At 41.8% G+C, this 26,615-nt stretch overlaps 1 protein-coding gene across 1 annotated transcript in view; it reads right to left on the reverse strand.

Annotated features, from left to right (window-relative positions):
• Positions 1-317: 317 nt before the first annotated feature.
• LOC126272351 (TM2 domain-containing protein almondex) overlaps positions 318-26,615 on the reverse strand; it is a 142,481-nt gene continuing 116,183 nt past the window's right edge. Inside the window, exon 7 of the mRNA XM_049975159.1 lies at positions 318-506. The gene's annotated coding sequence lies outside the window, so the exon portion shown is untranslated. The remainder of the gene's footprint in view (positions 507-26,615) is intronic.

Raw genomic sequence — 26,615 nt, forward strand, 5'->3', positions numbered from 1 at the left:
GGCTTAAAGTTTAATCCATGGAGTAAATAATAACAGAAAACCTTTCATGGATGGTTCAAGAAGAAGAAAACCTTGAGACACACAGGGTAGTGAATAATATATTCTCAGTTAATAACACTAATGAAACACGCACACACACCTTTTCCCCATAACACCATAAGCAGAAAAACAGTAAAATGAAAAATTCAGAAATATGACATGCATACCATAATCAAAAACATAATGTCGAAGGAACTGCACACAGTATTCATCTACATCGGAAATATTGTGACTTTTCTTTGTAAGAATCGCAAGCTGAGCATAAGGAAAAAATGAAGAAAGAGGCAAAATTTTTATATTTATTTCTTATGGAAAAAATATAACATGTTCAAATAAATCATTGTTCTGTATTAAAATACTGTTTCAATAAATTCTTCACAATGTAGCCTGATGAAACTTCTAGGTCTGCCTGCATGCTGTATTTCCTGAATATGCATTCTTCACCCAAACACCGACAGCATTACAATCTGAAACAAGTAGTTTAGTTGTCCAGTAAGAAACTTTAAAATGTAAGCATTCTGTGTTTAATGTTAACTGTAATGGAAATCATGTTCTTGGAACAAACACTGAATTTAACTGTATTTTGTTTTGAATTACTGTGAATTACTCATCAATGCTGAAGGAACATTCACTCCTCCATTCTGTTGCGTAGCTCCTCACAAGAACAAGAACCATCAAGTGTGTGAGCAAGTCAACATATAGTTTAAAATAAGATAAAGACATCACAGAAACTTAATACAGTATACAGACTAAGGAGGTAAGGCAAGATGGCGTCGAGTGACCATTTTTCGTGTAGTGATGTCCCAGTTTCTTTAAAAAGTGATAGTGAGATTTGTAAAATTTGTGTGAAGAAGGTCAAAAGAGGTATCCTGTGTGCTGACTGCAAGTACTGGTACCACAATAAATTTGTCAAAGTCAATTTGAAATACATAAAAGACAAACATGACTGGACATGCCGACAGTGGTTCATAATTGCCGCGGAAAACAAACACGCTAAAGACAAAAGAAAACAATAATAAGTGTGTTAACAGATGATTTAGTATCAATCAATACAAAATATAAAGCAGTGGATCGGAATTATCGCCTAACTCAAGACAACGCCGTTGTTAATAGTCATTCCGCGCAGGCAATGTGGCGTGTGCCGAAAAAAAAACAAACAAGCAAGAACTACAGTACAGCCCCAGTGATACCATTATCAAACAAATTCTCAGCACTTGTAGCGGATTGTGGTAACACAATAGACATAAAAGAACCAGAAACTTATCACAAAACTCCCGCTAAAGAACAAAAAAAGAACTTGCCAACCTTAAGATGCACCAAAGGGATTCTTCTGTATGCCGACAGTCATGGAAAAGATCTATCCAAACGTTTTCGCGAAAGTATGCCTTCAAAGCATTCAGTTTTCGCGAAAATCAAGCCTGGTGCAATGTTAAATTCAGTGATGTGAAAGATTACAACAGAAACAAGTCAATTGGACAAAGGTGCTCATGTTGTGATTATTGGCGGCGGCAACGATGTATACAAAAACAAAAGCAAGACAGCCCTGCGAGGCTTCCGTAACATATTACCAAAACTATTTCAAATGAACATTGTCATCACAAACGTGCCAGTGCGACATGATTTACCACTGTGGTCGTGTGTAAACAAAGAGATTCGACACTACAATTCCGAGCTAAAGAAACTGTGTGATAAATTTAGCCATTGTACATTTGATAGATGATGAACATACAAAACACAGATTCCACTTAAACATGAAAGGGAAGGCCACGCTAGTTTCCCATATAAGCAAACTGTGCGAGAAAGACAGTGTGTAGAAAGCTCCAATTGCTCTGGGCTACAACAGCGAGCCTTTTTTAGAATAAAGGACCATAATAATAGTTTTCAGGGATGTATCTCGGATATGACTTGAGTCTCGTGCGCGCAAAGAAAAGCCAGGCTGTGAAGTAAGTGCTCAGTCATTGCAGGTCAGTTCCAAAAAAGTGTATGCAAAATGTCGTAAAAAGTGTAGCTCAAATGATTTTGATTCATGCAAAATGGTAAATAAAGAAGAAGGGATAACACCCTTAAAGTTAATGCACTTAAATGTGCAATATCTCAGAAACAAACTAGACATTCTACAAATATTCATAGAGGAACACTTGCCACATGTACTAATAATAACGGAACATGGGCTAAAATGCAGTGAAATAATATACTATAGATTAGAAGGTTACTTACTAGCAAGTAGTTACTGTAGCCAAAACCATAAAGCTGATGTGGCAATTTATGTTAATAAGGATGTAGAAGCTAAAAAAAAAAAATTCCTTTCTTGAACATCACACCAAAGAGAGATCAACTGAAATGACAGGCATTGTACTCCACAGTAACGATCTCAAGTTACCAAAGCATAAAGTGATTGGAGTGTATAGGCCACCAAATGCTGATGTAATGCTGTTTATGGATAAACTTAGTAGTGTTGCTGGTCAGGCTGGTTCTAATAACCTTACTATATTAGGTGACTTTAATATAGATGCAAACTCAAATAGTGTAGTAAACTTGAAACTCAGTGATGTACTGACCTCATACAACCTTGTAAATATAGTGAATTCTAACACCAGAGTGACGGACACATGTTCCACTAGAATAGATTATGCTATAATCAACAAAGATGTTATAGATAAGGTAAATTACAGTAACTTAGATTTTCTTTATTCTGACCACTTCTGTCAGGTGATAGAATACAAAAATTCAGTTGTGCCTAAATTAACAAAACGAATGCTGAATACCTCAAATATTAATGCTCTTAAAGACAAACTAACGAATGAGAAATGGGATTCTGTGTACCAGGTAAAAGGGTCAGATGAGAAATGGAATGAATTCTACTCAACCCTATTGCATCATTATGAATATAGTTGTCCAGTCAGAGAAATCCAGACAGTAGTTAAACACTGTTAAAATGGAAGTAATCCTAGACTAAAACTCCCAACAAATCTGATTAGGCTCAGGCAGCAAGTACATGATCTAAACCAGCTTTATAAAGCTACTACTATGCAGGTTTACAAGGAAAAATACAATATGGCCAATCAAACTTTTAAAACTGAAATTGTCAATCTAGGGGAGCAGATTAACAGCAAAACAATAGAACAGTCTCACAACATAAGCAAAGCATCTTGGAAGCTGATTGACAAATACCGCTAATTGACAAATACCGAAAAGGTCCCAACAAGATGAATATGGAACCACTCAGCATAAGACATGATGGTAACATTATAAAAAACCCAAATACTATATGTAATATTTTTAGTAGCTACTACATTTCTGGTGAACAATCAACACATATTACAGATTCACAGATAGAGATCCGGTGCCATCTCACCCAGTGTACCGAATTTGAATTTGTGGAAGTGAATGAGCAGGAGGTTCATAGGGCAATAAACATGCTAAAGAAAAAATTTTCATCTGGATGGGATGGCATATCCAGTGCTATTGCCAAAGTATGCTAAAAAGAAATTTCTAAACCTCTTACTCACCTGATTAATTGCAGCATTAGAGAAAACATGTATCCAACGGTTCTAAAAATGAGTGTAGTGAAACCAGTGTATAAAAAGAGAAGTAAGGAAGAAGTCTCCAACTATAGACCAATGTAATTAATTCCCACTTTTAGCAAAATATACGAAAGCATTATCCTTTCTCAGCTAAGTGCCTTTTTCACAAAACATAAACTCCTTGTAGATTCGCAGCATGGCTTCAAAAAAGAGCTAAGTACAACCACAGCAGTTACACAGACTGCAGGTATATTTTTGGACCTGACAATAGCTTGTTGTTGTCTTCAGTCCTGAGACTGGTTTGATGCAGCTCTCCATGCTACCCTATCCTGTGCAAGTTTCTTCATCTCCCAGTACCTACTGCAACCTACTTCCTTCTGAATCTGCTTAGTGTATTCATCTCTTGGTCTCCGTCTACGATTTTTGCCCTCCAATACTAAATTGGTGATCCATTGATGCCTCAGAACATGTCCTACCAACTGATCCCTTCTTCTAGTCAAGTTGTGCCACAAACGTCTCTTCTCCCCAGTCCTATTCAATACCTCCTCATTAGTTATGTGATCTACCCATCTAATCTTCAGCAATCTTCTGTAGCACCACATTTCAAAAGCTTCTATTCCCTTCTTGTCCAAACTAGTTATAGTCCATGTTTCACTTCCATACATGGCTACGCTCCATACAAATACTTTCAGAACCATAGAAATACTTCCGGAAACGACTTCCTGACACTTAAATCTATACTCGATGTAAACAAATTTCTCTTCTTCAGAAATGCTTTCCTTGCCATTGTCAGTCTATATTTTATAGCCTCTCTACTTTGACCATCATCAGTTATTTTGCTCCACAAACAGCAAAACTCCTTTACTACTTTAAGTGTCTCATTTCCTAATGTAATTCCCTCAGCATCACCCGACTTAATTCGACTACATTCCATTATCCTCGTTTTGCTTTTGTTGATGTTCATCTTATATCCTCCTTTCAGGACACTGTCCATTCCGTTCAACTGCTCTTCCACGTCCTTTGCTGTCACTGACAGAATTACAATGTCATCAGCAAACCTCAAAGTTTTTATTTCTTCTCGATGGATTTTAATACCTACTCCGAACTTTTCCTTTGTTTCCTTTACTGCTTCTTCAATATACAGATTGAATAACATCGGGAGAGGCTACAACCCTGTCTCACTCCCTTCCCAACCACTGCTTCCCTTTCATGTCCCTCAACTCTTGTAACTGCCATCTGCTTTCTGTACAAATTGTAAATAGCCTTTCACTCCCAGTATTTTACCCCCACTACCTTCAGAATTTGAAAGAGAGTATTCCAGTCTACATTGTCAAATTTTCTCTAAGTCTACAAATGCTAGAAACTTAGGTTTGTCTTTCCTTAATCTCTCTTCTAAGATAAGTCGTAAGGTCAGTATTGCCTCACATGTTCCAATATTTCTACGGAATCCAAACTGATCTTCTCCGAGGTCGGCTTCTACCAGTTTTCCCATTCGTCTGTAAAGAATTCGCGTTAGTATTTTGCGTTAGTGACTTATTAAACTGATAGTTCGGTAATTTTCACATCTGTCAACAGCTGCTTTCTTTGGGATTGGAATTATTATATTCTTCTTGAAATCTGATGGTATTTCACCTGTCTCATACATCTTGCTCACCAGATGGTAGAGTTTTGTCTGGACTGGCTCTCCCAAGGCCGTCAGTAGTTCTAATGGACTGTTGTCTACCCCCGGGGCCTTGTTTCGGCTCATGTCTTTCAGTGCTCTGTCAATCTCTTCAAGCAGTATCATATCTCCCATTTCATCTTCATCTACATCCTCTTCCATTTCCATAATATTGTCCTCAAGTACATTGCCCTTGTATAGACCCTCTATATATTCCCTCCACCTTTCTGCTTTCCCTTCTTTGGTTAGAACTGGGTTTCCATCTGAGTTCTTGTTATTCATACAAGTGGTTCTCTTTTTTCCAAAGGTCTCTTTAATTTTCCTGTAGGCATATCTATCTTACCCCTTCGTGAGATAAGCCTCTACATCCTTACATTTGTCCTGTAGCCTCTAGCCATTTTGCAATTCCTGTCGATCTCATTTTTGAGACGTTTCTATTCCCTTTTGCCTGCTTTATTTACTGCATTTTTATATTTTCTCCATAGGGTACTTCTTAAAAAGCTAAAATCTTATAGTATTGGGGATCAAGCCATGAATCTTTTAACCACGTACCTATTAAATCGTAAACGAAGCACTAAATTGTCATACAAACTAGATAATAAAATCATGACTTCCAGTCCACCAGTGAACCTGTATTACAAGGTGTACCACAGGGCTCAATCCTTGGACCCTCTCTCTTCCTTATATATATTAACGACATTGCACAACCCATTAACTCCCATATTGTAAGCTATGCAGATGACACTTCAATCTTATTCTATGGGAGAGAATCTAAAGAGCTAGAATCTCTTGCTACTAGTGGTGTAACAGAAGTAACAAAATACTTCAATGATCAGGGACTCAAGGTGAATGTCACCAAATCTCAACTGCTATTTAAAACAGGCAGTTCTCATCACAACAATATGAATAATGTGTGTAATATCTCTGCAACAGAAAATGGTAACTGTAAATTCCTGGGTGTATATGTTGATGAAAATTTGCGGTGGACATACCACATTAATTTTGTATGCGGAAAAGTCAGTAGTGCCATATATCTCCTCAGCCAGCTCGCAAAGATAGTTCCTAGCCAAGCACTGAAATTAGTATATTATCGAACACTTTACCTCTTTCTAAATTATGGAACTGAACTATGGGGCTGTGCAGCTGTTGTACATTTAAAAATACTACTACTACTACAGAAAAGAGCAATGGGACAGAGATTCATGTAGTGAATTGTTTGTGCAGCCACGAATATCTGACAATATATTCTCTGTACATCTTCAGAATAGTTGCATTTTTTATAAGTCAATCAACAGAAGCAATCAAGAGCAGTGATGTACATGATCACAACACTAGAACAAAGTGTAACTATTTCCATAACAGAACAACGTTAAAAATGACTTCTAGAAGTCATAACGTATCCTCTCGCAGGAGCACTGATCTAAATCTTACGTATCTCTTCACAGAGGGAAGTAATTGGTGCCTGAAACCTTTAGCTCTCGAGACAATCTGTTTTCCAGAAAAGCATACAGCGCTAAATATTAGTGAAGCGTTAGATAACATGATTTAAAAATGGAACATTGAAAACAAAGTTGTAAGCATCACAACTGACAACACCAGTAACATGACGGCAGCCATAGAACTTATTCACAGTGGCAACATAGATATGCAACATGTGCCTTGATTAGCACACACCATCAATTTAGTTGTGAAAAGTTCTTTGAACGGCAACAGTGAGCTCTGTATAATGCGGGAAAAGGCATTTTAAACAAGTTGCAATGCTAATGAAAAACTCCATGAGATCCAGGATCTAATGAAAAAACCTGTTCATAAATTGATACAGGAAACCGAAACCCTATGGAAAAGTACGTTTTATATGCTACAATGTCTAGTGGAGCAAAAGGAATGCATTGCAGCCTGTTTATCAACTTTGTATTCCGGTGTAGAGATCCTCACAGCTGACGAGTGGCGAATTTTGAGCGAATGCTTATGTGTACTGGAGCCATTTGAAGTGGTAACAAGTGAAATCTCAACTGAAAACTATAAAGCTATTCCAATAATCAGGCAGCTAATCCTAACCATATGCAATGGGAAGTGGGCTCCACGACAGCGCAAGAGCTACAGCAACATAAGCACAACTCATTAATAGCCTGGCTAGGATTAATAGAAACAAACAAAGTACATACCGTTGCCTCAGTTCTCGACCCAAGATTCAAAACGTTACGATTTACGAATCCCATTCATGAAAAACATGCCATTGCAAGCCTAATTGCAGAGTGCATAAAACTAGTAGAGACCGTACAATCTACTCATTTGGCTGCTAACGACACTAGCCACAAGTACCATTTCGTACAAAACGCCAGTAGTTCCTTATGGGCTTCTTTCGATGAAGATGTTTCCAATAAAAGTTTAATGAAGAACAGTTGTGATAGGATAGATCCGGAGGTACAACGATATTTGGAAGAATCGTACGCACAACGCACGGATAATCCTTTACACTACTGGGAAAAAAAATGAAAACAGTTACCCGGGTCTAGCTGTCGTGGCAAAAAAAATATCTTGCAATACCTGCAACTTCTGTTCCTAGTGAAATAATATTTTTGAAAACAGGGCTACTTATAAACAAACAAAGAAGCAGACTAAAAGGCCAACTGGTTATTCAAATCATATTTATAAACAAAAATCGATGGCAGTGTAGCAATGGGATGTAAAAATGCCTTCTGCTGAACAACTTTTGTTTCTGTTCTTTCTTCAGTAAGTAAACGTATGTACGCAGTTTCTGTATATAAAAGGCTATAGCACTTCTCTTTTACGTATAAGTATGCATGCATACATGCAGAATGTACAAGGTAATTTATTTTGTAAGAATAAAGCTTCTGTTTTATGCGAATTCTGTGCTTTGTTTTAAACAACAATTCTATGATTTTTGTCTTATGAGACATATACTAATAGTTTAGTACACATTAATAACGGTAGTACAGTTGATATCAATAATAGAATTTTAAAGTTTTCCGAGCACGTACGTATGACGAGTACGATCGCTGCTGCTCAGTGCTTCGTGTACTGAAGGTTTGCGCAATTTCTCAGAGAGCGCATCACTGTCAACTTCTCGAGCGTACCCAAGAAATTCTCGAGAAATTGCCTTCGCATCACACGTTTCTCGAGTGCGATCATAGCCCATCCCTACATCTATGAAGCAATATGTGAATGAATACATTCCAGTATGTAATATATTTATGCATGCCAAAATAAAATGTGTGCTGCAGAGAAGGAGATTAGTGGTTAACATGCTGCTGACAACACAGTCATTAGAGATGGAGCAAAATCTTGGGGAAGGAGGCCAGCTGTGTCCTTTGAAAAGAACCATCCCACAATTTTCCTGAAATGATTTAGGGAAATCATGGAAAACCTAAATTAGGGTGCCCGGATGCTGGTTTTAACCATCATCCTCCCTAATGTGAGTCCAATGCGCTAACCACTCCGCACCACCCCACTCAGTATGCGTGCTGAGTATCCATGTTATTAATACAGTGAATTCTACAGGTTACTCAGTGATAGTGAAACAGGTCTCACAAGAATGCATAACATTTTAATCTCACGAACTGTTTTATTGTCAAAATGGAACATCGCCCAATTCATTTTGAGTTTCATCTCCTGGAGAGGATATCACTTCTGTATTGGATTTGAAAGTATACCTATGCACATGCCAAGGTTAATGTTTGTGATATGAAAATATCTGAAACTGTTGTTGAGGATTATCTAATACATAAAACAGTAAATGAAATGTGAAGACTGATCACCTTCTATTGACATCCAACTCAATAATAAACTCCTCATACCTCACAATGCTGCTAAGAAAGAAAACACTTTGGTCTCTCCCTTCACAATAGCTTAAGAAACTCTAATAAAAAATAAAAGCCGAAACTGTAAAATGAATAGTGTGATAAGTATTTAGAATAAAAACAGAGGAGAAGACGGCAGGCCAAAATAACAAGAAAAATTGGGAAGTTTTAAAGAAGACAAAGTTAAAGTTATAAAAACTTGGGTAATAACTGCAAGAAATTAGGAAAAACAAAACCAAGGGAATTTTACACAGAAGCTTCACAGGACATTTATACAGGCTGCCAGGCTGATGTTGACTTTGGGAAGAATAAATGTTTATGAAAATCTCCATGCGACTCCCAGTTGACCGGTATGAAAGAAATCAGAATTAAAATCATAGCAGGAAGAATCCAACAGTTTAGAGAAGAAATCTGGATAATTTACAACATCTCTAATGCCTGTTTACTCATACATCCTCTCCATAAGAAAGGCGAACATAAGACATATACAGAGAGATACTTGAACGTTCAATAAGCGATCCTACAAAATTATGAGTGACAGTCAAATGGCTTACGCTCAATGGGAAACAACGAGTCACACTTTAGGAAATCAACAACACAGGCATAACTGAAACAAGTTCTAAGAGCAAGGACAATAATAGGGACAAATTAAAAGAAACTAATACTGCACTTTGGAGAATTTGAAAAACCATGGAGTTTACACAAATTGTAATTGCATATGTTTGCTTACAAGGAAGTACACAGCCACCTATAGTGGGAAGCTGGTATCAATTAAGTTACTGAAATTTTCACCACAATGACTACAATAAATTGCTGTTCTTGCCCAGTTGTTAAAAAAGTAATGAAACCAACAAAACACCTACAAACATAAGGCAGAAGTAGCGCAACACACCAAAGTACCAGCATTCATGTGTTTCAGCATCACCCTATCCATGGATCTATGCTTTATTTTGTATCTATTGTGCAGTACATGCTGTTTCCAATGAAATTGTCTGTATACCCATGAGGATCTCTGGTATCTTTAATTATTACATTAGACACACATTTTTCTACAGTTCTGCCAACTATCCAATTGAACTTGAGAGACAGTTCACCTATATCTACACTTATTATTGCATAAGACATGGGACAGTGCATTGCAGAGGGTACTTTGTACCAATAATATTGAATTTCTGTCTCATTCCATTTGCATACTTAGTGGCGAAAATGATTATATGCCTGTGTATGCGTCTTAATCTCTCTCATATCATTCTCATTATCCTCACGAGAGATGAGGGCAACAGAATGGTTGTGCAGTGTCTTCTTTGAATATAGGTGTTCTAAATATACCAAACAGTGTTTCAAAACTACATTGTTTTTCTTCCAAGGGTTTTTAAGTTTCCTGAGAATTTCTATAGTACTTTTATATAAGCTTTACTGTTCTGTTACAATCCCAGCAGCATATGTTTGAATTCATCATTCAGATGTGTATTGTTACACCTACTTAATAAGGATTCCAAACACAAGAAAAGTAGTCTAGAATTAGTCACACTAGCATTCTGCATGCAATTTCTGTTACAGATGCATATCATGTTACCAGACACCTTCAAAGTCTTCCATTTACCTTTCCTAGTACCTGAATTTACATGATCATCTCATTTCATGTTACTTTACACTAACACAGTTAAGTTCTTTATGTAAAGGGCTCTGTTCACACTAATCTTGAAACAGAATTCTACTGGGTTCTCTCTCTGTTTTAGGCATTATGTAGTGTTTACCCACATCAAGTAATGCCACATTCCATTTCACCAAGTGAAAACTGTGTCAACGTTTTCCAGCAGTTACGTATGCTCATTCAACAACGATACTCACTGTCAGCAAACAATTTTACAGTTCTTCTGACTTTATATGATAAACAGTTTATGTATAATGAGAACATTCTAGGTCCTATTACGTATACTTGGGACACATCCAATGTTATCGAACATATTATCATCTTGATACAATATTTCGGTGGTCCACCTGCCCGCCATCTTCGGGTGAGTAACTGTCGCACTGACTAACCGGAACTGAAATCAAACACGCTGCAGAGGCTACTTTTACACCAGCCATAGGTCCGCCATGCGTGTGCTGATATGACTGCCCTCTAGTGCATGGCACAACAGTGCACCAGTGGTGAAAACTCATGGGAATGATAAATTGATGTCAAACACTATTGACATCTTTTGATGACTGAAACTAAGACTGTTGTTTTTAATGTCACACAAAACAGGGTTCCAACTGTTACTTATACATACTACATATCTCTGTTTATAATATTGTCAGATAACTGGACTTCAGTACCTTCTTTCATTACACAATCCTATTAATGTGAGGCAGGGGCAACCACTTGTATCTCAGTGTACATTTTATGTCCATCTGTAAGACAAAATTCTGCAACTGCAGATTTTTCTGTCTGAAATAAACAAGTGTGGCGATGGTGCTCCTTGCATTGATCCTGGACCATAAAAATTGTTTGTCCAATATAGGCTCTCCTGCCATGACAGGGAATTTTGTAGACACTGGGGTTCCTCAAACCCAAATCATCCTTCACAGAACCCAGCAGAGCTCTAGTCTTAGCTGGCAGACTGAATACACTTTCAATATCAAATCTCCTTAAAATTCTTCCTATTTTTGAAGATAAACTTCCCATTAAAGGTAGAAATGCCACTGATTTGCTTGTATCTTCTATTGGTTCCCACGAAGGTGCAATCTGTAGAGCACAACAGATCTGATTGTCGGTAAACCATTCTGCTGAAACACTGCTTTTAGATGATCCAGTTCTTGTGTCAAACTATCTGCATCTGAGATAGCATAATCTCTTTTTACCAGTGTACGTAGTACCTCATTGCTTTGGTATGATGGACGACAATTTGATGCATGAGGGTATTAGTCTGTATGCATTGGCTTACAATAAACACTGTGTCCTAATGTCCCATCATCCCTCCTGTTCATCAAGACATCTAAATACAGAAGTTTTCCATCCTTTTCAGCTTCCATCATGAACTTAATATTGGGATACAGACAATCAAAATGATCTAGGAAATGATCCAGAGGATCCCCCCATGTGGCCATACCAAAAACGTATCGTCGATGTATCTCCAAAAATAAAGTTGGTTTTAAGAACGCCATCTTTAGTGCCGTGTCCTCAAACTCTTCCATAAACGAATTGGTGACTATGGGGGATAATGGACTCCCTATAGCCATTCTGTCAGTTTGTTCAAACTATATGTCAACATATGGTGACAGACCTTAGTTGTTTCTTCATCCAATTTTTCAGCCATTAACTGCAAATAACCTTCAAGAGGAACTCTGGTAAAAAGAGACACAACATCAAAACTAACGAGAAAATCTGTGGGCTGAAGACACAAAAACTTCAAACGCTGAACAGAAACCAGAGTACTGGAAATATGATGTTTGCATCTTCTGACATGGGGACTAAATACTTGGCCAAGTTGTAATTCGGAGCACTTAAATTGCTAACAACAGGCCAAAGAGGAACTCATTGCTTGTGTGCCTTAGGTAAGCACTATAATCTTGGTGGGATTGCAGAACCAGGTCGAAGCTTTTTATGAACTTCGTCAGGTAACAAAATCTTTGAAAGTGAAAGCGTCTGGGTCATTCTGTAACCTTAAGTATGTCGGGTCTTCAAGTCTTTTACCCTCATAAGTGTCCCGCGAAAGAAAGAGAAGTTTTCCATCCTTTTCAACTTCCATCATGAACTTAAATATTGGGATACAGACAATCAAAATGATCTAGGAAACGATCCAGAGGATCTCTCCCATGTGGTCTGCTGGTATAATTACAAACTCCTCGCCTTCTCTGATGGACTGGATTGTTGCTCTTTCAAGCAAGGAGATGTTTTACTTCACTGGGGTGGCAACCGACACATCATATGCGAGACTTCTTGCTTAACTTCATCAGCTAGTTCGTCGGGAAACCTGGACACTGCTTGTTCAACTATGGAAATGAATTCCATAATGGAAACACTTCGGGTGTAGGGGCAAAATTTAATCCCTTTTTCAGTACTGCCAGCATAGCGTCATTTGATTGTCAGATTAATCACAACATGTCAACAGGTGTCACAATCCATTATTATGGACTGAGCAGAAACCCATTGAAACTTCAAAAATTGCCTACTGACAGAATTTGTAAGGAAGCTTGATAAACTTTATAAGAAGAAGGGGAAGTTGCCGAATGCTCTCACTTTTTTGCTGAGATGCCAGAATGAAGGTACAATATCTAAATTTGTCAGAATTGTCATTACTTTCGGACAAAAATGGGCAACAACATTAAGAAGCATGCTGATTTTGCCTCAGTAAGGGAGAGCATTCATTTTACAAGCAGACATTCATTTTACAAGCAGGCAACTAGATTTCATATCCAAGGATTTATTTTATTTGCATTTGGATGTTTTGGTTTTGCTGTCTGCTGCATCCTGGGATTTAGTTGACAATTCGTCCTGGGCAATATCAGACAGGGTATTTGCAAACACTGTCAGTAGGCAATTTTCAAAGTCACACCCGTTGACATGTTGTGACTAATCTCACAACCAAACAACTGCACAATGCTACAATGGCAGTATTGGGTAAGGGATTAAATTTTTCTCCTACACCCAAGAATGTTCCCATTACAGAATTCATTTCCACACTTGAACAAGTAATGTCCAGATTTCCCGATGATCTAGCTGATGAAGTTAGGCAAGAGGTCTTGCATATGTTGCATAGGGTGCCACCTTGCTTGAAGGAGCCGCAATCCAGTCTATCAGGAAAGACCAGGATTTAGTAATTCTACCAGTGGGCAAGGGCAGTGCAATGCTTCTTCTTTTATGGGATGGTTTTGTGGGTAAAATTTATCTTATTTGCAGACTTGGCATACCCAACATTACAGAGTGATCCAACTGAATATATAAAATGAAAGACTCTTTCACTATTGAAAAAGATTTCATTATCTGATGATGCTCTTAAAAAAACTTCGGCCTGGTGCTGCAATCTCACCGAGAACATACGGTTTACCTAAGGCACACAAGCAAGGGGTTCCTCTTTGGCCTACAGTTAGTAATTTGAGTGCTCCTACTTACAATCTTACCAAGTATTTAGCATCCATTCTCAGTCCCCATGCCAGACAACGCGAAAATCGTATTTCCAATTCTCTGGTTTTTATTCAGCGTTCGAAGTCTTTATGTCTCAGTCCACAGATTTGCTCATTAGTTTTGATGTTGTGTTTCTTTTTACCAGAATTCCTCTTGATGAAAAATTGAACGAAGAAACTACTAAGGTTTTGTCACCATATGTTGACGTCGATTTATTTTTTATTTAATGACAAATAGTTTGAACAAAATGACAGAATGTCTATGGGGAGTCCATTATCCCCCATAGTTACCAACTTAGGACACAGCACTAAAGACAACTTTTGGAGATACAGCAACGATACATTTATGGTATGGCCACATGGGAGGGATCCTCTGGATCGTTTCCTAGATCATTTAAATTGCCTGTATCACAATATGAAGTTGGTGATGGGAGTTGAAAAGAATGGAAAACTTATGTTTTTAGATGTCTTGGTCCTCAGGAGGGATTATGGGACATTAGGAGACATGTTTATTGTAAGCGTATGCATACAAACTGGTATCTTCATGAATCAAGTTGGTTGGTTGGTTTGTGGGATTAAAGGGACCAGACTACTATGGTCATCGGTCTCTTGTTCCATAAAAACTAAAACCACCCGAAGAGAATAAAAAACGAACAACAGGAAAGACAGCAGACGAAACAGGACATGAAATACTCTGACAGAGACCAGACAAAACAAATTAAAACACACAGTGTGACGGTGGTTGGCTGACCATAGAGAAAAAAGATGAAAAGCCAACCACCAAGAACACTTTAAAAACTCAGTTTAAAATCAGAGGCTAAAAGCCAGATTCAACACTAAAAAAACTCAGATTAAAGGATAAAAAAACCCTGCCCAAATAAAACACAAAACCAATTCCACCATGGCAGAGTCATCTGACAAAAGAGCAGAGAGTGTGTCAGGCATTGCAAAAGTCTGCCTGAGCACGGTTAAAAGGGTGCACTCGGACAGAATATGGACCACCGTCAAGGACGCCTCACAATGACAAAGAGGGGGATCCTCACGACACAGTAAATAACTGTGCATGAGTCAGGTGTGGCCAATGCGGAGCCGACAAAGAACGACTGAGTCCCTGCGGTTGGCTCGCATGGATGACCGCCACACAGTCGTCGTGTCCTTGACGGCACGGAGTTTGTTAGGGGTGGTCAGACCGCGCCATTCAGCATCCCAAAACGAGAGAACTTTGCGGCGTAAGACTGCCCGCAAATCAGCTGCCAGGAGGCCAATCTCCAGAGATGGCGCACTGGTGGCCTCTTTCGCCAGGCGGTCAACAGTTTCATTGCCGGGTATACCAACATGGCCTGGGGTCCAAACAAAGACCACAGACCTGCCGCTACGGGCGAGAGTATGCAGGGACTCCTGGATAGCCATCACCAGACGAGAACGAGGGAAACACTGGTCGAGAGCTCGCAAACCGCTCAGGGAATCGCTACAGATAACGAAGGACTCACCTGAGCAGGAGCGGATATACTCTAGGGCACAAAGATGGCGACCAGCTCAGCAGTGTAAACACTGCAGCCAGCCGGCAACGAACGTTGTTCAGAATGATCCCCTAGAGTTAGTGCATAACCGACTAGACCAGCAACCATCGAACCGTTGGTGTAGACAACGCCAGAGCCCTGATACGTGGCCACGATGGAATAAAAGCGACGTCGGAAGGCCTCCAGAGGAACTGAGTCCTTCGGGCCATGTGCCAAGTCGAATCGAAGGCAAGGGCGAGGCACACACCACGGGGGTGTACGCAGAGGGACCCGGAAAGGAGGTGGAACAGGGAAACACCCAAGCCAGGAAAGAGGCTGTTTGACACGTACGGCGATCGGACAACCCAACCGGGGCCGACGTTCTGGCAGATGAACGACTGACTGCGGGAAGAGGACACGATAATTCGGATGCCCGGGCAAGCTAAAAACATGGGCAGCATAAGCAGCCAGTAATTGTTGGCATCATAACCGCAGTGGAGGGACACCGGCCTCCACAGGTATGCTGTCCACAGGGCTGGTTTGGAAGGCACCAGTGGCAAGGCGTATCCCGCTGTGGAGGATTGGGTCCAACACCCGCAACGCAGATGGGGATGCTGAGCCATAAGCCAGACTCCCGTGGTCCAGACGGGACTGGATTAACGCCTGGTAAAGCCGTAGGAGAGTAGATCGGTCGGCGCCCCACCTGGTGTGGCTCAGGCATCGCATAGCATTTAGATGCCGCCAACACGCCTGTTTAAGCTGCCGAATATGAGGCAGCCAAGTCAACCGGGTATCAAAAACCATTCCCAAAAACCTATGTGACTCCACCACTTTGAGAAGCTCGCCGTCAAGATAAAGCCGCGGCTCCGGGTGAACAGTGCGTCGCCGGCAGAAATGCATAACGCAGGTCTTGGCTGCGGAAAACTGAAAACCATGCGCTACAGCCCAAGACTGCGCCTTGCGGATTGCACCCTGTAGCCGACGTTCAGCAGCTGCAATGCCAATAGAGCTGTAGTAAAGGCAGAAGTCGTCAGCACACAGGGAAGCGGAGACAGTATTTCCCACGGCCGCAGCGAGCCCGTTAATAGCTATTAAAAACAGACACACACTGAGAACAGAACCCTGTGGCACACCGTTCTCCTGGACTTGGGAGGAACTATATGAGGCCGCAACGTGCACGCGGAAGGTACGATACGACAGAAAATTGCGGATATAGATCGGCAGAGGGCCCAGAAGACCCCATCTATGAAGCGTAGAAAGGATGTGATGACGCCATGTCGTATCACATGCCTTCCGCATGTCAAAAAAGACAGCAACCAGATGTTGACGGCGGGCAAAGGCAGTACGGATGGCCGACTCCAGGCTCACCAGATTGTCGGCGGCGGAGCGGCCTTTACGGAACCCACCCTGAGACGGAGCCAGAAGGCCTCGAGACTCCAGTACCCAATTCAAGCGCCGGCTCACCATCCGTTCAAGCAACTTGCAAAGAACGTTGGTGAGGCTAATGGGACGGTAGCTGTCCACCTTCAAAGGGTTCTTCCCTGGTTTCAGAATGGGGACAACAAGACTTTCCCGTCATTGCGACGGAAACTCACCCTCGACCCAAATGCGGTTGTAAAGATCGAGGAGGCGTCGCTGGCAGTCCACTGAAAGGTGTTTCAGCATCTGAGAGTGGATGCTATCTGGCCCAGGAGCGGTATCAGGACAAGCGGTGAGGACACTTCGAAATTCCCACTCACTGAATGGAACATTGTACAATTCAGGATGGTGAGTGCGAAAAGAACGACTCCGACGTTCTATCCGCTCCTTAATGAAGCGGAAGCCGAAGGGGTAGTTGGCAGAAGCGGAAGTCATAGCAAAGTGCTCCGCCAAGCAGTTTGCAATGACGTCGGAGTCAGTACAAACTGCTCCATTCAGTGAGAGCGCAGGGACACTGACAGGGGTCCGATAGCCATAGAGGCAGCGAATCTTGGCCCAGACCTGCGATGTAGTGACGTGGAGGCCAATGGTGGACACATACCGCTCCCAGCACTCCTGCTTGCGTTGGCAGATAATGCAGCGGGCTCGCGCACGCAGCCGTTTGAAGGCGATAAGGTGGTCGATTGAGGGATGTCGCTTGTGATGCTGGAGCGCCCGCCGGCTAGCTTTAATCGCTTCAGCGATCTCAGGCGACCACCAAGGCACAGTCCGCCGCCGAAGGGACCCAGAAGTATGGGGAATGGCAGATTTGGCGGCAGTAGCGATGCCGGTGGTGACCGATTGAACCACTGCATCAATGGCATCGTTAGAGAGAGGCTCAATAGCGGCAGTGGAGGAGAACAAGTCCCAGTCAGCCTCATTCAGAGCCCATCTACTAGGGCGCCCAGAAGACTGACGCTGTGGCAATGACAGAAAGATCGGAAAGTGGTCACTACCACACAGATCATCATGCACTCTCCATTGGACAGACGGTAAGAGGCTAGGGCTACAGATGGAAAGGTCAATGGCGGAGTTTGTGCCATGCGCCACACTGAAGTGTGTGAAGGCACCATCATTTAATATCGAGAGATCGAGCTGCGCCAATAAATGCTCAACGATGGTGCCTCGACCCTTTTGCCACTGACCCACCCCACAGATGGTTATGGGCGTTAAAGTCGCCCAGTAACAGGAAAGGTGCAGGCAATTGAGATATCAGAGCAGCCAGGACATGCTGCGCGACATCACCATCCGGTGGAAGGTAAAGACTGCAGACGGTAACAGCCTGTGGCGTCCACACCCGAACAGCGACAGCCTCTAAAGGTGTGTGGAGAGGTACAGACTCACTGTGAAGAGAGTTCAGGACATAGATGCAGTCGCCACCAGACACCCTTTCATAAGCTGCCCGGTTCTTATAATAACAACGATAGCCACGGAGGGCGGGGGTTCGCATTGCCGGAAACCAAGTTTCCTGCAGAGCAATGCAGAGGAAAGGGTGAAGGCTGATAAGTTGGCGGAGCTCAGCTAGATGGTGGAAGAAACCGCTGCAGTTCCACTGGAGAATGGAGTTGTCCATGGCTGGGAAAGGCTTGACGGGACTGGGAAAGAAGATTACGCCACTGGGTCACCTGCTGCCTCCGATTTAGCACCTGTGATAGTGCTTTCAATGGCGTCTGATGGACCGGCGAGATCGAGGTCCTCAGCGGATGCCAGAATCTCCACCGCATCCTCAGACGCAGCGCTGGAAGGTTGCGGAGGGATGGCTGCCACCGCGAGTTCCTTGGGCTGAGAGCTCTTCTTGGGTTTCTCACGCCGTTCCTTGGGTCGCACCGGCTGGGAGGGCTTCACTGATTCAGTCTCCGGGACGGAGGAGGATCGTGAAGCCCTACAACCAGCCGATTGCGGGCACTTACACCATTGTCGGTCGTCAGGCTCCTCGCTGGCGGAAACCTGGGAAGGGAGGGACCCAAGGGACCCCTTGCGAGCGTGAAAAGCCGAAGAAGTTGGACACTTTTCCGGCTTGGAAGTGGGGACGGACGTCCCCGATGGGTGGGACGGTGTTGCTCCTGAGGTAGGTGGGTAGAGCCCCCCACTGGCGAGGGGGCAGGAGGAGTTTTACTACTCATCGATCCGGCCACAATTGGAGAAACAGACGCGGTTAGCACAGGTGTTGTAGCAACAGCGTAGGAAGATGTCATTCCCACAGGATGGAGTCGGTCGTATTTCCTCTTGGCCTCAGTATAGGTGAGTCAGTCCAGGGTCTTGTATTCCATGATTTTACGCACTTTCTGGAAAATTCGGCAGTCTGGCGAGCAAGGTGAATGATGCTCCCCGCAGCTGACACAGATGGGAGGCGGGGCACATGGAGTATTGGGATGTGATGGGCGTCCGCCATCTGGACATGTGAGGCTGGAAGTGCAGCGAGAAGACATATGGCCGAACTTCCAGCACTTAAAGCACCGCATCGGGGGAGGGATATAGGGCTTAACGTCACATCGGTAGACCATCACCTTGACCTTTTCCGGTAATGTATCCCCTTCGAAGGCCAAGATGAAGGCACTGGTAGCAATCTGATTTTCCTTCGGACCCCGATGAACGCGCCGGACGAAATGTACACCTCGGCGCTCTAAATTGGCGCGCAGCTCTTCATCAGACTGCAAAAGAAGATCCCTATGGTAAATAACTCCCTGGACCATATTTCAACTCTTATGGGGTGTGATCGTAACGGCAACATCCCCCAACTTGTCACAAGCGAGTAACCGTCGTGACTGGGCAGAGGATGCCGTTTGTATCAGGACTGACCCAGAGCGCATTTTTGACAAGCCCTCCACCTCCCCAAACTTGTCCTCTAAATGCTCGACGAAGAACTGAGGCTTTGTGGAGAGAAAAGACTCCCCATCAACCCTCGTACAATCTAAGAAGCGAGGCGAATAACTGCTAGTGCCTTCCTGAGACTTACGTTCCTCCCACGGTGTGGCCAGGGAGGGGAACGTTTTTGGATCGTATTTCTGAGCGTTAAACTGAGCCCGAGAACACTTAGAGACAGCTGGCGGCTGGCCACCAGCGAGAGACGATGTACCACGCTTCATTGCAGGTCATCCGCCCTGATGCCACTTACTCCAACCAAGGGCCCTCGCCACGGGCGCCACCCAGTCACGGCAAGAGCCACCTGGCAGGATGGCCGTTGCCCAATACCCCAGGAGGATAGGCATCTACTCCTTGGCATACGTGGGGAGTTAACGGCGCAGGCATCAGTAGAGCGATCCGTGTTGTCAGGGGGCTACAACCAACAGGGTACATGGCGGCCCCACCACTACGGGCTGGCTACCGTGCTGGATGTTAGGTAACATGTGGTCCATGGTCGCCGTCAGTGCAGAAAGAGGCACTGCACAGTGCAAGGTGTAATCTGCACGCAGAAAAAGAGTCATGCCCAAGAGATGGAGAGCGGACAGGACTACAGTTCAACGGTGTATAAGCTGGCGAAAGGTCTGATAGTAAGATGGACACAATGCACCAAGTAAGGTGCCCTTCCCCAATCGGCTCGCTCTTCGGAAAATTTTGAGAGATGGCGGTCAAACCCAAAAGGGGACCATCATATAGGCCGAAAAGTTTGAGACTCCTTTTAGTCGCCTCTTACAACAGGCAGGAATACCGCGGGCCTATTCTAACCCCCGAAACCGCAGGGGGCCATGAATCAAGTTGTCATCCATAGTACCAACGCAATGGGGTACTAAGTACATTGGTAGGAAGAGCTGATGCCATATCAGATGCACAAACTTTGACAAAAGAACTGGATCATCTAAAAGCTGTGGTTAAGCAGAATGGTTATACCAACAATCAGATCTGTTGTGCTCTACAGATTGGACCTTCGCAGGAATCAACAGAAGATACTATCAAATCATTGACATTCCTACATTTCGTGGGGGGGCATGACTTCAAAAATAGGATTAATTTTAGAGAGACTTATATTAAAAGTGTATTCAGTCTGTTAGCTAAGACTACATCTCTGCTGGGCTCTGTGATGGATGATTTGGATTTGACAGGGTGTATTGGCAGAAAAGGAAAAAAAATTCCCGGATTTCTCGGTTAAAAATTCACTTTCTCCTGGATGAAAACACTTTTTCCGTGTTATTAAGTGACAATGTATTTTCCCTCGGAATGGTTATGTTTTTTATACACGGGCGTTGAATTACCTGGCACTTTAGAAAACGAAACTCAGGGAAGAAAACTCCTTTTGGAAAGATTTTTGATGTGCAGCAATATGTACGCTGCATATTTTTGTATTACGAAAGTATAAATTCAAATTCCACCAAACACCACATGCTACTTTCCGATCCGTTGTAATCGAGATTGCGATGCGCTTTTGTAAGCCAGTCATTGCTCATGTCACATGATCCCGCCAGTCGATGACAGTGGGTATTCAGACCACAGGACACGTGATGTTGTCAGCTAACAGCAACATCCCTGTTAAGTAGCGCGGGTACACAAACAGAAAAAGTTAATATTTTAAATTAATATACATACTGTTGCGACAAGAAAAGCAAAGCTTTCACATATGATATTGGTCTCTAAGGTTAATAAGCTACAAGAGAAGCTAAGCTTTCACATATATTGTTGATCTTTTTTGTGCGTGTTACATTTTAAGAAATATCACACAAATGTATCAGTAAAATTTTTAGCCGAGCCCAGTGACTTACTCTCAAAGTTATCCACAAATAAATTAGCTACTGCAGAGGAGAGAGAGCTTCCCGTAGGACTACATCAATTTGCTCATAATAACGACACGAATGTCTTATCTTCTGGGCTCGAAATACTTCTAAATGGCTTGTCATCAAACGCTCTGCGATTTAAGAAATTCATCGTACATTCTCGCACATAGTTCAACTTGGGTGAAAGGAAATTTAATTTGAAAGTGACGTTTTTCAAACAACCATTCGCAATATTTTCCCGCTACCTGTAAGAAATATGTTTGTTTCAGTATTCGTCAGAGAGCGCCAGATAACAGGTGCCACCGCACTTTGGCAGCTGCTATGGCACAGGAAGCCCAGAAGTTTGTACGTGTAAAACATCAAAAGATCTTACATTATGTCATAAAACAGAAAAGACGTCAGAGGATGAACCATACTAAAATAGCACATTTAAAGTGCATACTTAAAGAGCACATTCATATGTCCAGATTCCCAATGAAGTCGGCCTCGACCTGATCATCAAGCTTTTTCAGTGTGCGTTTCGGGACATAAATTTTCTTGGAGTACCAGTACTGTATTAACTCACTTTTGATTCTTTATTATGGTATAATACCATATGTGCTAGAGGATGAAAACGTGCAGTTGAAATTAGCCAATAGTGTGGAAGTAAACACTTTGTGTCACACACATTGACTGCCTCGGCGTAAAAGATTAATAAAAACTAAATTTATTTAGCAAACCAACAAAAATAACTTCATTGTTCTACAAGGCGATTAATGCACAGCTGAAAGAAAACTGGAAATAAAATAAAATCTGAAATTAATAACGTATATTAGCCTTGCGTAATAATGTAAATGTATTTTAATACACTTGATAGCTCCCGGCCACAGAAATCCATTTTATTTTCATTTGACGTGAGAGCAGTAAACGAAGGGGAAACAGCAAAATCACTATATGTAAATAAGGGTCACTTGGAGACTACACACTTCCCCACTATCTCACAGGAGACGGCACAACTGTGGGGTCCGGGATTTGTCCAAAATTTTGTGTGGTGAAAGAGGGCCGCTAACACCTCACGTGATTAAAATATTAGGACACACTATTCGGAAAATCCCAAGAAAAATCGATCTAAAGTTTCTTAGGTACCTTATGAGTATAAAATGTTAGTTCACTGCCGAGCCGCCGTCTGGCCTACATGGTTAGCGGTCGGACCCTTGCGCCAGAGGGCTCGGATTAGATTCCTCCTCTGGCACTTCTTTTTCCTTCTGTTGCAAGCAAAATTGCAGTGCATTGTTACAGGAGAATCGTGAAATTAATTCTCGGGAAGACTGTATAAAAATTCATTCTATAATTCACCATCAGTTATCGTCACCAATATTTCTGGTTTGCCTCAAAATTATCAGAAACTCAATATATTTTCGTAAATGTTAACGGGGTACATTTTTGTACAGATTTATTGCAAACGCCCTGTGATTGTACAAAATTCGCTTTTATATGTTGCGCAAGATGTCGCAAAAATTATTGCTGTTTGTTTGTTTTTACGATAATTACCACTGCGGTTCTTGTTTATAATTATTATATGTATAAAAATTGAAAGTTTCCAAATCGAATTTGTTATTCTGATTAAAAACCCAATGATTCTCCTTATATACTTTACAATGAAAAATGGAAAACTCACCACCATGAATTGTGTTGGACAAAAAGTAAATAATTTTTATTCAATAATGTAACTAATTTGTTAAAGATAGTGTAGCTTTGGGAAACTTTCTGAATAATTGGTGGAATAACAAAAGAAAATGAAACAGAAGAAAAAAAAGTGCCAGAGGAGGAATAGAACCCGAGACCTCTGACGTAAGAGTCCGAGCCATAAACATCTACGCCAGACGGCGGCTCGGCAATGGACTAACATTTTATACTCACAAGGCACCTAAGAAACTATGGATCAATTTTTCTCGGTAGTGCATCCTAATATTTTACCCACGTGAGGTGTTAGGGGTCCTCTTTCACCACACAAAATTTCGGACAAATCCCCGACCCCACGCTCGTGCCGTCTCCTTGTCAGACCGCCCCAGATCTACGACATTTCAGAACCGGGGCAGTACAAGCCCCCCCCCCCCCCCCCCCCCCCCCCCCCCCCGTCCCCCGCATGAGCGTTTGAGATACAACCTCAAAAATTTAATAAAAGATCGAATTTTCAAAAATATGTTCATTTTGTAGCGCACACCTTCCTGAATAGTCTGAAACATAAAACATATATATTCGAGGAAATGTAAGACTTGTGTTATTTTGTCTTAAGTGTATGTAATCGGGGGAACAATAACTCTTGATTGCCTGTTAGCTAATAACTTTCTGTTTAGGGTGACATAAAATTAAGTATAGGATACATAAAATCAGTAAAGACAAGAGACAAGCAATACAGTACACATTTCCTCAATCCGTATCTCCTAGGATTGTTTTCTCTCTCTAATCTTGCTACAGATTTTTTATTTTACTTTTTTCCTCGTTCACGTTTCATTGTTGCAGTATCAGTCTGCAGTAGCGGGATACAGTAATATCCTTTGTTAGAGGACTGATTCTTACCAGCCAAAATTACAAAATTTAACTAAAAACTAAAACAATGAAAAATTCCAGGAAATCTAAAAAATCTCGGTTTTCTCCCGGATGCAAAAATTTCCGGGAAGGAAGCCCAGAGTCTACAAAATTTCCTGGCACTGCGATCGATACAGCATTTCCACAAATTTTCACCACCGATGAGCTTCTTTGCCTTGCACTAGAGGACATTATGTTCGCACAAGCGTGGTGGACCTACATGTGGTGTATGAAGGAGCCGCTGCAGCGTGTTTGATTTCAGTTCCGGCGAGTTAATGTGATGGCTTACTTACCTGAAGATGGCAGCCAGAAGGACTACCAAAATATTGTGTCAAGATGACATTATGTTCTGGCTGGAAATCCAATATGAACATCACACTGGGTTCTACTAATCAAATAATCATTGACCCAATCACATTTCTGTGGAATTCCTCTCTTCTTGTTGATGATAACCTATAAACACCTGTACTTCGGAAGTAATTTGTCATGGACTGTTTTTACACATTTCGGAAAGAACAGTACATGACTCCATTGCACAGATTCCTACTCTTATTTCTGTAATCAACTGATTTATGGAAGATACATGGCAAAGCTTGCAGTGTGTAAGTTTCATACATTTGTTTTCTCTGAAACAATGTGTCCCAAAAAAAAATAGTTTGTTTTCGAAAATGTAATGTAACTGGATGGATACAAATTCTATTCGTCAAGCAGTCGCACAATGACACACATATAAAGGTATTTAAATTTACGTGAATTTCTTCGGTCTTTGCACTTCTTTACTGTACCTACTCCTTTGGTCACGTCATTTTAGTTTTCTATATCTTTCATTTCCTGATCTATCTATCCCCCCCCCCCCCTCCCCAATGACCACCATCCCACCTCTACCACATACAATGCTCTTACCTTCCCACTCTTATAAGCTTGTGCACAAGGTTTTAATACAAAATTTGTCTTGCACAGTACTCTATTTTCCCCTTTAACCTCTCAAGTTCTTAAATCTCACCTGGTGCAGTCTCCAACAAACAGACTTTCCTTCTCATCCCATTTGATAAGTCTCCCCTGGGCAGTAAGTTCCCCTGACCCAAAGTTCTGGGTGAATTTTCTGAACTCATCCCATTTTCTAAACCTCACCAGTCCTTTTCCTTCACACCTCATCCTTCTCCTTCAACATCTTTTGTCAAAAGAAGGAGCCACTGGCTCTGACATCTTGCAAATTTAAATACCTTTATATGTGTGTTTCCCTGCCGATGGTGAGATTTTTTGTCTATCCAATTACATTAAAGTATCCATTCAGATTTACATCCACATCTGCATTCAACATGCTATCATAGATTGTACAGCAGAAGGTACACAATGTACCAGTCGTTTCCCCTCCTCCTCCTCCCTCTGTGGAATTCTCATGTTGTTGTTGTGGTCTTCAGTCCTGAGACTTGTTTGATGCAGCTCTCCATGCGACTCTATCCTGTGCAAGCTTCTTCATCTCCCAGTACCTACTGCAACCTACATGCTTCAGAATCTGTTTACTGTATTCATCTCTTGATCTCCCTCTACGATTTTTACCCTCCACGCTGCCCTTCAATACTAAATTGGTGATCCCTTGATGCCTCAGAACATTTCCTACCAACCGATCCCTTCTTCTGGTCAAGTTGTGTGCCACAATCTTCTCTTCTCCCCAATCCTATTCAGTATGTCCTCATTAGTTATGTGATCTACCCATCTAATCTTCAGCATTTTTCTGTAGCACCACATTTTGAAAGCTTCTATTCTCTTCTTGTCCAAACTGGTTATAGTCCATGTTTCACTTCCATACATGGCTACGCTCCATACAAATACTTTCAGAAACGAATTCCTGACACTTAAATCTATACTCGATGTTAACAAATTTTTCTTCTTCAGAAAAGCTTTCCTTGCCATTGCTAGTCTACATTTGATATCCTCTCTACTTGGACCATCATCAGTTATTTTGCTCCCCAAATAGCAAAACTTCTTTACTACTTTGTGTCTCATTTCCTAATGTAATTCCCTCAGCATCACCCGACTTAATTCGACTACATTCCATTATCCTCGTTTTGTTTTTGTTGATGTTCATGTTATATCCTCCTTTCAATACACTGTCCATTCGGTTCAACTTCTCTTCCAAGTCCTTTGCTGTCTCTGACAGATTGAATAACATCGAGGATAGGTTACAACCCTGTCTCACTCCCTTCCCAACTGCTGCTTCCCTTTTATGT

Source organism: Schistocerca gregaria, chromosome 5 (genome assembly GCF_023897955.1).
Source record: "Schistocerca gregaria isolate iqSchGreg1 chromosome 5, iqSchGreg1.2, whole genome shotgun sequence".
Taxonomy (NCBI): Eukaryota; Metazoa; Arthropoda; class Insecta; order Orthoptera; family Acrididae; genus Schistocerca; species Schistocerca gregaria.